The sequence below is a fragment of the Labeo rohita genome, chromosome 9 (assembly GCF_022985175.1).
Source record: "Labeo rohita strain BAU-BD-2019 chromosome 9, IGBB_LRoh.1.0, whole genome shotgun sequence".
Lineage (NCBI taxonomy): Eukaryota > Metazoa > Chordata > Actinopteri > Cypriniformes > Cyprinidae > Labeo > Labeo rohita.
In genome coordinates, this window is record NC_066877.1 from 36,651,412 (window position 1) to 36,666,226 (window position 14,815).

At 35.8% G+C, this 14,815-nt stretch overlaps 1 pseudogene; it reads left to right on the forward strand.

The window, feature by feature from the left end:
* LOC127171278 (uncharacterized) overlaps nucleotides 1-14,815 on the forward strand; it is a 179,137-nt pseudogene that overhangs the window by 141,057 nt on the left and 23,265 nt on the right.

The window sequence follows — 14,815 nt, forward strand, 5'->3', positions numbered from 1 at the left end:
ACATTGTTTGTTATAGTTTAATTTTGTTAATAAATTTTGTGTTCTACTTCTAGATTCTTTGTGTGTCCCTGTTTTGGTTAAGTCCCTTTTGATTTAATATTGATCGTAATTTTGTATTGCTTGTATATTTCCTTATTATTTCTAATCTAACATTTGAGTGTGTAGCCTTTGTATGTTTGTTTTTATTAAAATATGTGTCATCTCGAGAAGAGGAGCTTCCACTTGATACCGTCTGGAGAAACATGTGTCCTGCTGTATCTTGATTTAAATACAATTCAAAATGTTTTTGAATATTTTGAAATGAACTTCAGCGATATTTAACGCCACAGAATTTTTATTATTATTATTGTTTTTATATTCAAAACATAGAAACACATAACAAGTGTAAAAGTACCTATTTACATGAAATGATGAAATATTAATTAGAAATGAAATACAGAATATACACTTAAAATTTATAAAAATAAATAAAAAACTGTGGCACAGGTTTATCATCTTAAGAGCTTTGGAGTTCTTTGAGGATGAAATAGCTTGGATGTATTGCTGGATTTCTGTTTCAAAAGCAATGAATAATAGAAGTTGACTGATTGATTGGTTTTGCCGATTGAAACGGCTGTCGGCTAAAATCCATTCTGATAATCAAGGACATAGGTTTGATTTAGGCATTTGTGGGGTTAGAATGGCAGAATGATATTGTTTGATCAAAATTATTGCTAGAGACAATTTAGTAGTGTCTGGATATTGGTAGGGACGTCTCTACTAAACTTAAAACCCTTAAAAATCATAAGCGATGCCTGACTTTTGAAACTATAGTTTGCTGAAGAAAACTTGCTCCTGACCAGCCTTGCGTTCAGCCCCGACAAAGCGTTGCAAAACGTTTTTCAAATGGAAACGGTGGTGCATTAAACAACCTGTTCTGATGATGCAAGATCTGCAAATGTGGCAGCTGAGAAGGCCATTCTTTGTGTTCTTTTTGAAGAATTTTCAGAGCCTGATGAAATCGGTATAAATATGTGTTTAATACTGCAAAATACGCCCGATGTTACAGTCACTACCCTTACCGTCCAGAAAAAAGAGAACATTCCAATCGAGTGAATGGGTTTGTGGAAACTGGTTCCTAATTATTGTGATCCAACATTTGTCTCGCATTTCAGGATGAAATGGCAGGCATTTCAGGTGAAGGATAATCCACTCCTTTCCTCCAAGACTGTGTTATGATCTATATGACCTTATTATTTTTTATTGTGAGTAACATTGTTAGGCTTATAATTATTGCTGATCACTGTTTTTTACCATTTACCATTATATAATCAGAGGAGTATAGAAAAGTTTATGAAAGTGTCACTCCAAAATACAATAGCAAAATATATAAATATGTATAGTATTTTTATATTAAATTAATCAGTGTCTCTTTAATACTGCATGGTTTATATACATGTTGCTGCTTATTGGGCTGACATTTTTGACACACCCACCAAACAAGAGAAAGCGTATCTCAAACTCCGTTGCACACCGTTTCCAGAAAACATGTCGTTCAACCCGGAAACCGTAGCAAAACGTTGTACACCTGTTTGAGCTTGAACTTGCCCCAGGTTAGGTTCACAGGGTAATCTGAATTTAGGTGTGGGAATGGCAAAATCTTTTTCTAATTTAGTTTTTTATTAAACAGCACAAAACATCAAATTAAGGCAATACAGTTGTACAAATGAAAGGAGGAAAGAAAGAAAGAAAGAAAGAAAGAAAGAAAGAAAGAAAGAAAGAAAGAAAAAGAAAAGAAAAGAAAAGAAAAGAAAAGAAAAGAAAAGAAAAGAAAAGAAAAGAAAAAAGAAATCCAAACAAAGGAGGACACATAAAATGAATATAGAGATGCAGTTTTAACTGCTTTAAGATTAACAGAACTTTGTATAGTTTCTATGTACTCGTCTAGATCAGGGATCACCAAACTTGTTCCTGGAGGGCCGGTGTCCTGCAGAGTTTACCTCCAACTTTCCTCAACACACCTGCCTGGAAGTTTCAAGCATACCTAGTGAGACCTCGATTAGCTGGTTCAGGTGTGTTTGATTAGGGTTGGAGCTAAACTCTGCAGGGACACCGGCCCTCCAGGACCAGGTCTGGTGACCCCTGGTCTAGATCAACTTTGAGTCAAGATAAGAGAGGTTTAGAGACAGATTTTAAATATATTTTCCTATAGTCTCTTTCGAGTAGTCAAACAAACAGAGGACAACAGAAAGAAAAGTCGCTTACAAAACGAGATCGAATGAACATTAAGAAAATCTGACTAAAATTTCTGTGTGGGTACAAAACAAGTGAATGAATCTTCCTCAGAAGAATGACAACAGCAACTCACTTCAGTGTCTGACTTATATTATAATTACGTCCATAATCTTTTTGCAGAATTTGGATCAGCTCATTAATCTGTTGTTTGACCTCTTCATATTTACAGAGAAAACCCAGAGTTTCTTTCGGTTTCGTCCCCCTTTATATGCTATAAAATTGTATTTCTTGCGAAGTATTTTTGTCTTATTTCAAGTACAAATACCTAAAAATATTTTAAATAGATGCTTTTTCTATATAAGAAAAATTATAAAAAAATATATTCAGTCTCGTTTTCTGGGGGGGGAATAAAATTATCCGTCATGGGGTAAAAAAAAAAAAAATCTTAATGCAAACGAAAACAAGATTATATTTTATTTTTCTTACCCCAAAAGCAACTATGATTATTTAATGAACGCTGGTCCTTTTTTGTACAAATGGTTTTTAATGATTTTGTATATTAAAACGTGCACGTTATTTGAACGGATGACATCACAAACGTTTTCCAACTGTGTGTGGAGTTTAAAGACGCTCCCTTACGCACTCCACAGGTGCTGGGGGTGTCGACGTCATCGTTGTTTTTCGCATCTCAAATTAAAAAGTGAAAGTTAATGTTCAGAGTTGTTGTTTCACCATTTAAACAGCCAGAATCGATTCTATACGGAATATCAGTTTCATATGAACTAAGCCATGATTTTACATGTAGCTACTTCATGGAAAGGCGGTGGATTTTGTGAATCTGTGTGTAAATAAGGTAAGTGCTGAGTGTTCAGGTGCTTTGCAGGTAACTTCCGCATTCATATTTTCTCAGAAGAGCGTATGTTTTTATGTTTCAGTGTTTTCTTTTGCAAGCAAATGGACATGGCTTGATTTCGTGTTGTCTGTGGTTTATTTTATCATTTGTTAATACACGACTAACATTGTGTATCTGAGTGAACGCCGCGTCTCATCCTGTTTCTCTCAGGATCCGTTTATCTGAATTATTGTGTTTGTTTTTTTTTTTCATTCAGAGTCAGTGCTGGAGATCAGATTCTGTTTCATCATGGATGACACACAAACATCCACAGATGAAGATTTTTCTCCACGATGCAGGTACTTTGAATAAACACTGTATTAAATCACCTTGAATGATGGTAAATGAGAATCTCTTAGTCGTGTCTTTGTGTCTGGAGATTTTTTTTTTTTTTTAAGATTTTATTTAGGGTAAAAAAGCCTCCTCATGGAGTGTTTTTGATGAAAAATACACAAAGACCTTACATGAAAATGATTATCATTATAAAATGATTAAATCTGTTTTGTTATAGTTCAGTTCAGCAGAAGAGATCAGAACCAGAGCCCAGCTGTGTGTCTATGAGGAGTGATGAGTCTATGGTTCAGCCAATAGAGTTTAAGAGTGGAGATACAAAGACTGGTCGCAGGTACATTTTAATATGAATAATATTATAGCATGTCATTTTATATTATCAAAATAGTGTATATAGTATTTTATTCAATGTATGAGAAATAGTTTTTGTACATTTGCTGAAAGATATCTGATATTTTAACATGTATAGTGTTACACAGAAAGATGCATTTGTGAAAACACTTTATTCTATTTAACATCTTTTGTAGTAAAATAGTATAAATGATCCTGAAGTGTTTTTTTAAAGTAAGTGATTAAATAATATATGAAGATGTACTTTGTTAAATATGGCAATTTCAGAGGATTGTCTTTAATCTCCCTCTGTTATAGTTCAGTTCAGCAGAAGAGATCAGAACCAGAGTCCAGCTGTGTGTCTATGAGGAGTGACACGTCTATGAATGAACCATTAGTGTTTAAGAGTGGAGATACGAAGACTGATCGCAGGTACATTTTTATAAAAATATTATTATAGCTTGTCATTTTATATTATTAATATAGTGTCTATAGAAGTTTATACAATATATGAGAAATTCTTCTTGTACATTGATAAAAGATTTTTTTTATTTTAACGTTACACAGAGAAATTTGTAAAAAAAAAAAACAAAAACACGCTCAGTTCTATGTAACATCTTTTGTAATAAAATAGTCTAAATGAAATGATCCTTAAGTGTATTTTAAAGTGATACAGATAAATACAGTATATGAAGATGAACTTTGTTGAATATGATAATTCAAAGGATTTACTTTAATCTCTCTCTGTTATAGTTCATTTCAGCAGAACAGATCAGAAAAAGGGTCCAGCTGTGTATCTATGAGGAGTGACGCATCTATGAATCCACCATTAGATTATAAAGGCCTGTACACACCGGGACGAATATCGCACGTGCATTTCGTCAGCGTTTTTTGAGACGTTTTTCGCCAGGATACCCATGCGATTTTTCCCTGGCGAATTCACTCGCATGGCGCTTAATAAACGACAGAAATACCTCTGTACACAAAATGACGCTGTGCTTCTGACACTTGCTTGTCACACAGAAGAAGAAGAGAGCCAGCATACGCGCTTGTCAAACCCATAGACATATATAAATTTATATATCTATAGTCAAACCTACATGCTTTTTGTTAACTGCTAAACAGAACATGGATTTTTCAAACAGCAGCAGCAGCTTCTCCTCCTCCAGCGATGAGGAAATTGTGTTGAATGGGGAAAGACGACGGAAAAGACGCTGATATTGGATACACCCCATAGACGATTTATCGAATCTATTGCACCTAATTCTTTCATCAGTTAATATACCAGCACTCACCACAGCATGTTAAATATTTTTTGATATAACATGTTCTGTCTTTTTGAAAATGTGCATTTTTAATAAAAAAAAATTACAAGCAATTTCTCTTTTAACCTTTTCTCTGCATAATGTATGGTATTTTATGATTAGGCTGCTGCGACATGCGTTAAAACAATATTTTAAACAATCGAATAATTAATTTATAATATTTATTACAATTAATGTTTAAATTATAATAATACATTTCAATAAGAGGACAAGACTACTTATGTACAAATATATGCCAAGTTTCAAAATAATATCCGGTTATTTGCAAGTATGTCACTTATTTTTGTTTTAAATATTTTTTGGAAAAAGCAAACATTTATTTTTGTGAATGAACTACGGTTTGCAATAACAATCCAAAACATGACAGTGTTTTGTGCTTGAGCGCCACCAAGTCGTGTTTTCTGTAACTTCAGCAGCTCCGGGCACGTGGACAAAAGCACCAATCTCATTGGTCTACCAGTTTTTAACGCGACGCGGCGCGTCAAACCAAAAAAACGAGCCCGAGGCGTTCTTTAGAAAATTAGGCTTTTACGCCTGCCGTTTTGCGCGTCGGTGTGTTCACTTACATTGGCGCTCTTTGTTTAGTCACGGCGTGTTAAACGTCGGCGATATTCGTCCCGGTGTGAACAGGCCTTAAGAATGAAGATACAAAGTCTGATCTCAGGTCTAATATTTCTGTAGAAGATTATTTGATAATAATATGGAATATATAAAAGACGCTGTGCTAATTAGCTTGTTCAATAACCCATCCCAATTGTACATCTCTTTGGATAAAAGCGTCTGCTAAATGAATAAATGTAAAGGAAAATTTAATAATGCAGTATTTTAATTTTACAGGCATGAAGTCCTCAACACATTTAGATCAAATCTGATGAAGAAGTTTGAGTGTCTGTATGAGGGAACAGCAATCCAGGGAAACCCAACACTCCTGAATGAGATCTACACAGAGCTCTACATCACAGAGAGTGAGAGTGGAGAGATCAGTAATGAGCATGAGGTGAGACAGATTGAGACACAATCCAGGAGAACAGCAACAGAGGACACAGCCATCAAATGCAATGACATCTTTAGATCTTTACCTGGACAAGACAAAGCCATCAGAACTGTGCTGACAAAGGGAGTCGCTGGCATTGGAAAAACAGTCTCTGTGCAGAAGTTCATCCTGGACTGGGCTGAAGGGAAAGAGAATCAGGAGGTCCATCTCATATTTCCACTTCCTTTCAGAGAAATCAACTTGATGAAGGACAAAACACTCAGTCTTTCAGGTCTTTTTCATGTCTTTTTCCCTGAAACTAAAGAAATAGAAATATCGAGTGATGACACTAAAGTGTTGTTCATCTTTGATGGTCTGGATGAGTGTCGTCTGTCTCTGAATTTTCAGAGTAATTTGAGGTTGTGTGATGTAAATGAATCAGACTCAGTGGATGTGCTGCTGATGAACCTCATTGTGGGGAATCTGCTTCCCTCTGCTCTCATCTGGATCACCTCCAGACCAGCAGCAGCTGATCTCATCCCCTCTGAGTGTGTCCATCGAGTGACAGAGGTACGTGGCTTCAGTGAGCCACAGAAGGAGGAATACTTCAGGAAGAGAATCAGTGATCAGAGTCTGGCCAACAGGATCATCTCACACCTGAAGTCATCAAGGAGCCTCTACATCATGTGCCACATCCCAGTGTTCTGCTGGATCTCAGCCGCTGTTCTAGAGAAGATGCTGAGTCGAGCAGAGAGTGGAGAGATTCCCAAGACTCTCACTCAAATGTACAAACACTTCCTGATCCTTCAGACCAACATCAAACATGAGAAGGACTATGAGAAGAAGGTGACAGATGAAGACATGATCCTCAAACTGGGAAAACTGGCTTTTCAGCAGCTTGTGAAAGGCAACCTGATCTTCTATGAGGAAGATCTGAGAGAGTGTGGCATTGATGTGACAGAAGCATCAGTGTACTCAGGATTGTGCACTCAGATCTTCAGAGAGGCTTGTATCAGGGGAAAGTCTTCTGCTTTGTTCATCTGAGTATTCAGGAACATCTAGCAGCTCTATATGTGCACCTCTCCTATACAAACAGCAACATAAATGTGTTTGAACCAATCACCAAACAGAGTTTATGGTCTAAAGTAAAAGACTGGTTTCAACTCTTGTTTAAGCATGTTTCCTTATCTGAGCTGCATCAGAGAGCTGTGGATGAGGCTCTGCAGAGTAAAAATGGACATCTTGATCTTTTCCTGCGCTTCCTTCTGGGTTTGTCAGTGGAGTCTCATCAGATTCTCCTACGACAAATGATGCTGAAAATAAGCAGCTCTGACAGCAATGAGAAAACTGTTGATTACATCAAGATGAAGATCAGGATCATTGACTCTCCAGAGAAATCCATCAATCTGTTCCACTGTCTGAATGAACTGGGTGATCATTCACTAGTGGAGGAAATACAACGGTATCTGAAATCTGGAACAATAAAGGAAGCTGAACTCTCTTCATCTCAGTGGTCAGCTGTAGTTTTTCTGTTGTTGACATCAGAAGAGGAACTGAATGAGTTTTGTCTTGATAAATTTGTTAAAGAAAAGAATGAGCCTGAAAATATGGAAGTTCTTCAGAAGCTGCTGCCAGTAATTAAAGAGTCAAGATCAGTTCAGTAAGTATCAACGAAAACAATTGCTTCACTCTTAAAATATGAAAATAATCAAAGTTAAAAGCGTATAAATCAGTGCTACAGATGGTGTCCAGAGTTTAGTCATCAGCGGTTTTATGTCAAATCAGTGACACTGTAAGATTCAGAGAAGTGGTATATGAATACTTTATTTGGGTTTGTCAATCATTTAAAAATGTCTTCACAAAAAATACATTTAAGTAATTGTAATTGTTAAACCACTGGGTCATTCCGTGTCAACTCAACCAGAGGACCCCAGCTCAAATTTTTGATTTTGCTAATATTTTTTTTCTGAAGAAAGATACACATGTACACATCCGTCACTCTTATTTTTTTTTTTTTTTTACATATTGGGTCTTAACTTTTTTTTTTTTTTTTTTTGTCTTTATTTTTAATGCCCCATGAGATTCAATTTCAGAGATATTGAAATTTAAATATTACTCCAGGAGTAATTCGTTAAAGTGTACACATTTTCAGTGGTCAAATACTAAATGTGGGTCAGTTTGAAAATATATACTTATTTTCTTTTAAATAGGAATCTTGTTTCTTTCTGTCTAGACAACTGCATTGAACATACCTGTCTCAGTGCCATAACTGTTCTTTTTCCAAAGTTTGCATGCCTATAACTCTTGAAGTAATAAAGGTATATGATTTTAGATTTTAGTTGTTAATAAACTTTTCTTTTGGAATCTTAATTTTATTTTCAAGTCCCTGCATTATTCAGTCCCAGAGTTATGGGGATCTCAATGAGGCTCCATATATAGATTGTTGAATGTAACCCATTTTCAAGTGGTCAAAAACCAAAAGTTGGTCACTTTGTATGCAGCTTATACATTTATTGTGCTTATTTTATTTAAAGAACAATGTCTAAAAAAGAAATAATGTTGAAATTAGAATTGTATTTTTTTTCCCTTTATCACAGGGTTTCCATTCTTAAAAAAAGTCCACTTCCAAAACAAAGTTTCACATATAATGTACTCACCCCCTTGTCATCCAATATGTTCATGTCTTTCTTTCTTCAGTCGTAAAGATTTTTTTTTTCCATTTCAGAATTTATTTTTTTTGTTTTTTTTTTTATTTCAGCATTTTTCTCCATATAATGGACTGATATGGTGCCCCGATTTTGAACTTCCAAAATGCAGTTTAAATGCAGCTTCAAATGATCCCAAATGCGGTTGTTAATGATCCCAGTCGAGGAAGAAGGGTCTTTACTAGTGAAACGATTGCTTATTTTCATTAAAAAAATACAATTGAAATACTTTTTAATCTCAAATGCTAGTCTTGCCTTTCTCTCCCTGAAATCGTATTTTCTCCCTCAACTTCAAAAATCATTTCAAAATCGTCCTACATCCCTGCAGAAGTTCCGACCCAGTCTTTGCAAAGTGAACATGCAAAGAAGATCAAACACCCTCAACAAAAATGTAAAACAGCGATATAAGACGATTTTGAAGTTGAGGGAGAACATGAGATGGGAGTTTTTCAACATACACTAACTGTCATCAACCAAAACCAACACAGTCCAGGCAGAGTAAGACCAGACGAGGGTTTGGCATTAAAAAGTATAAAAAATTGTATTATTTTTATGAAAATAACAGATCGTTTTGCTAGATAAGACCCTTCTTTCTCAGCTGGGATTGTTTACAACCAGATTTGAGATCTGAAGCCACATTTACACTGCATTTTGGAAAAATGCTGAAATGTTTTCCTCAAAAAACATAGTTTCTTCACGACTGAAGAAAGAAAGACATGAACATTGTGGATGATAAGGGGGTGAGTACATTATTTGTATATTGTTGTTCTGGAAGTGGACTTCACCTTTAAAGTTTTAAATCGCATTTTCGTGAATTAAGGTCTTGAAAAGGTCTTAAATCAGAACAGCACGTCTTAATTTCATACGATTATGGCATTAATTTTCGTGAGGGATTGTTTCCTCGTGTTATATTTCAAAGTGAAGCAAAAGTGTAATTTCTGTGCTACATGGCTTAGGTCACTCAGTATTCATTAAACAATACGCGGTAGATGTCGGTATGTGCTGCTTCATCTGTCAGTCGCCTGAAGAAAAACTTTTTTTGTTTTTATTTATTTTTTTTTATAGTAATAAAACTCATTTAGTTCAGTTAGAGAACAGACAATACAATTAAAACTGAACGCGGCTGCTCAATGCAGTGTGCTGAATGACAGTCACATCACAGATCAGATTTCATTTATCATGTGAAGAGAGTGAGTCAAGCTGACTGACAAGAGGAGGTGAGAAAGACAAGACCATGGTGGAAGAGTTTGGAAAAATAATATTTCTGAGACTCAAACAGGTATGTTCTATGCAGTTGTTTTGATAGCGGGAAACAAGATACAATTCTAATTTCAACATTATTTCTTCTTCAGACATTGTTCTTTAAATAAAATCGGCATCGGCTGCATACAAAGTGACCAACATTTGGTTTTCAACTACTGAAAATGGAGTGTAATTGAGATCCCCATATCTCTGGGACTACAAGATGTAGGGCCTTAAAAAAAAGATTCCAAAGAACTAGAATCTAAAATCATATTGCAGTATTTTTTTTAATCCTTCTTGAGTTATAGGCTTCCAAACTTTGAGAAAAGAATATTTATGGCATTCAGACAGGTATGTCCAATGGAGTTGTCTTGACAGAAAGAAACGAGATACTGTACATCTCTAGTTTTAACATTATTCGTTCTTCAGACATTCGTCTTTGAAAGAAAAGATGTCTCAGGTTTTTCAAACTGACCCACATTTGGTTTTTGATAGGGATGCACCGATACTGGTATCGGTATTGGGTCTGATACTGAGCTCCTGTACTTGTACTCATACTCATTAAAATGCCCCAATACCAAAGGCCGATACCACATCATGTGACAAGTGCGTATTCAGGCAAAGAAACGCAGACAACAGAACAACAGACAGCAGAATGGAGTCATTAGAGATTAAGGATGTCTACGAAGTATATGTATGCAAATAATATAATGTTAAACATTCAGTATCAACGCTTGTATAGCTGATGCACGCGAGCTGAAAGGCAAAGCAGAATGGATTGAGCGCGCGGTGGCGAAGATGCGCGGCTTGTCAAGTTAAGATTCTGCCTTGACATCACTGGGAAGTTTGTAGTTTGGTCGAATATGTGCAATGCACAACTTATAGAGAGGGAATGAGAGCGCGAGAGAGATCATTCTTTTGCGTGATCTTTCTGGATTGTTGGCATATTTAGCACACGCATCTTTTGGGTTAAAACAAATTTGTAAATATGAAACAGAATTTATAGAGGCATTCACTATAAACATAATTTATTTTCAACCTTAAGCAGACACAACTGTACGACAAAAGTGAAACTAGCAGTGTTTGTGAAATGCACAAGGCTGTACTGTACTTGAGCGCGTTGAGCATGTTTTGCTTGCTTCATGAGTGTGTTTCTGCATTATTTGAGTCTCTTTAGATTATAGCCCAAATAGCAGCATGTTTCAGATTAAAAAAACATGATTTATATTTCTGAAAATATCAGAGTTAGGAGATTCGTAACGAGTGGTTCCCTGCATTATTACAAAACGCGTGATTACAATACTGAGCCTCTGCAATGGAGCATTTTAATGCTATTAAATTACAGATGATGTACCATAGAGCGAGAGAGTAAAAAATAACTAAGGGATATATAGTCAAACTAAAAGTTATTCAGACACCAGATATACACCACCTAATTTTTATATATATATATATATATATATATATATATATATATGTGTGTATATATATATATATGTATGTGTGTGTGTATATATATATATATATATATATATATATATATATGTGTGTGTGTGTGTGTGTGTGTGTGTGTATATATATATATATATATATATATATATATACACACACACACACACACACACACATATATATATATACACACACATATATATATATATATATATAATTTATTTATTTATTTAACTAGTGAGTGCAGGACACTGTTTATGATAATATGATAATGTGATAATGTAAAAAATGTCTGATAATGTGAGAAAAGGTATCTGAATAAATTTTGGTTTGACTGTATCTGTTTGATAAATGAAATTAGCCAACTAATACATATTCTTTTAGTTTCTGTACCCAATATTTTACAAATTTACTGGTAAATTTTGAAATATCGGTATGGGTACTCCGCATCGGCAAGTACCAAAAATAAAAGTATCGGTATCGGGCGAGTACTGGAAAAAGTGGTATCTGTGCATCCCTAGTTTTTGACCACTGAAAATGTGTAAATTTTAATGATTTACTCCTGGAGCCATATTGAAATTCCAGTATCTCTGGAACCGAATCTCATAGGGCATTAAATTACAGATGCCAAAAGGAAAGTTTGTTAAGATGTTACAGTTTGTAAAGTTTGTTACAGGCATGCAAACTTTGGAGAAAAACTTAAAGTGCTGTTCCCCATTTTTGAATTGTCACCACTGGCACATAAAGATTGATCAACAGATTTTACTAATAGAACTACCAATCTTTGTTTAAAAGTAAGATTATGATGTTGCCATCTTTCTGAAGTCATTTTTAACCCTCCTGTAACTTGACTCTGAATTTCAGGTGAAATTTGCCATTTTGACCTCCCTCTACAAAATAGTCAGTAAATATTCATCCATGACATTTAATATTTTGGCTTTCATCACTATATATGCGTATCTTTCTTCAGGAAAAAATATTAGCAAAAACAAAAATTTGAGCTGGGGACATTTTTGAAATTTGGTTGATTTGACAAGGTATGACCTCACTGAATATTATTTACCTTTCCTAAATTAAGGCTTTTTTTTTTTTTGTTCTGTGACATTGTAGATCTCAGTCCAGTGATCCAACAAACATGTTGATTTGTGTTTTAAGTTTGTACTTTTAAAAAAAATAATGGATTCACAGCTAAACTGATCTGAACTGAGAGTGAAGAGTGTGTCATTGTTCTCTACAGGTTGAGTGATTGTGGCGTCACAGATGAAGGTTGTGCTGCTCTGGCTTCAGCTCTTAGATCAAACCCCTCACACCTGGGACAACTGAATCTGTCTAGGAATAAAATAGAAAATTCTGGAGGCATGCTGCTGTCTGCTGTACTGGAGGATCCTCGCTGTAAAGTGGAGAAACTGTGGTAAGATCATATGTGACTCTCACACATGAAACACAATGTAAAGTATATTTGAAGTGTTGAGTCTCTTTCTGCTGCTGTGAGTTCAGTTGATTGAGCTGTAAATGATTGAACATGAGCTGCTCCACAGTATCATGATACTGCAGGTCTGAGAGTCACACTGAAATACACAATCTTTCACACACAATCAACATTTCAATCTTTTTACTTTAAACAGACTCGAGCTCAACACAGTCAGTGACTTTTTCAAATATTGTTTTAATTGTGTAAAATCACCCAAATCACTGCTGCATACATATGAGTACAGATCTAAATAACACAGAAAAACTTGAATAAAATTAAAACTAAAAGACTTTCAAATCACATGAGCCAATATTTTATTCACAATAGAACATAAGAGAACACAAATATTTAAATGGAGAAATTTTTAATTTTTATCCTTTAAATCAGCTCATTTCAAATTTGATGCCTGCTACATGTCTCAAAAAAAGTTGGCACGGGGGCAACAGAGGGCTGGAAATGCAAAAAAGTTTTAAAAGATTTAGCTGGGAGAACATCTAGCAACTAATTAAGTTAATTAGCATCAGGTATGTAGCATGATTGGCTATAAAAGGAGATGTCTTACAAGTAATGATTGACAGAGGCTCTCCAATCTGTGAAAAAGTGCATAAAAGGATTGTGGAATACTTTAAAAACAATGTTCCTCGATGTCAGATTGCAAAGGTTTTGCAAATCTCATCATCTGCAGTGCATAACATCATCAAAAGATTCAGAGAAACTGGGAAAAATCTCTGTGCGTAAGGGACAAGGCCGAAGACCTTTGTTGTGTGCCCATGGTCTTTGGGCCCTCAGGCAACACTGCATCACTCATCACCTTGATTCTGTCATTGACATTACTAAATGGGCCCAGGAATACTTCCAGAAACTACAGTTGGTAAACACAATCCGTCGTGCCATCTGCAGGTGCCGACTAAAGCTCTATCATGCAAAAAGGAAGCGATATGTGCCTTGTGGACCAAGGCTCATTTAAAAGTTTCAAAGTGGAAAAGTGTTCTATGGTCAGACGAGTCCAAATTTGACATTCTTGTTGGAATTCATGGACTCTGTGTCTTCCGGGCTAAAGAGGAGGGAGACCTTTCAGCATGTTATCAGCATTCAGTTCAAAAGCCAGCATCTCTGATGGTATGGGGGTGCATAAGTGCATATGGTATGCGCAGCTTGCATGTTTTGAAAGGCACTATGAATGCTGAAGGGTATATAAAGGTCCTCCAGACGACATCTATTTTAGGGAAGGTGTTGTATGTTTCAACAGGACAATGCAAAACCACATACTGCAGCTATTACAGCAGCATAACTTCGTAGTAGAAGAGTTCAGGTGCTGAATTGGCCTGCCTGCAGTCCAGATCTTTCACCTATAGAACATTTTTGGCGCACTATTAAATGAAAAATACATCAAAGACGACCACAAACTCTTCAGCAGATGGAAACCTATATCAGGCAAGAATGGGACCAAATTCTAACACCAAAACTAAAGAAACTCGTAACCTTGATGCCCAGACATCTTCAGACTGTTTTGAAAAGAAGAGGAGATGCTACACCATGGTAAACATGCCCCCATCCCAACTATTGAGTCCTGTAGCAGGCATCAAATTTGAAACAAGCTCATTTTGTGCATAAAATTGTAAAATTTCTCAGTTTAAACATTTATGTTAAAGGAATGGACGTGACATGTGGCCAAGTATGGTGACCTATACTCTGAATTTATGCTCTTCATTTAAAAACACACCTGGAGCAATGGACATCTAATGCTGCCAAGGGAGCAGTTGGGGGTTTGGTGCTTTGCTCAAGGGTCTCACTTCAATCATGGTATTGAAGGTGTAGAGAGCACTGGATATTCACATCCCACTCCGACAATCCCTGCCGGACCTGAGACTCAAACCCACAACCTTCAGGTTACAAGTCTGACTCGCTAACCATTAGGCC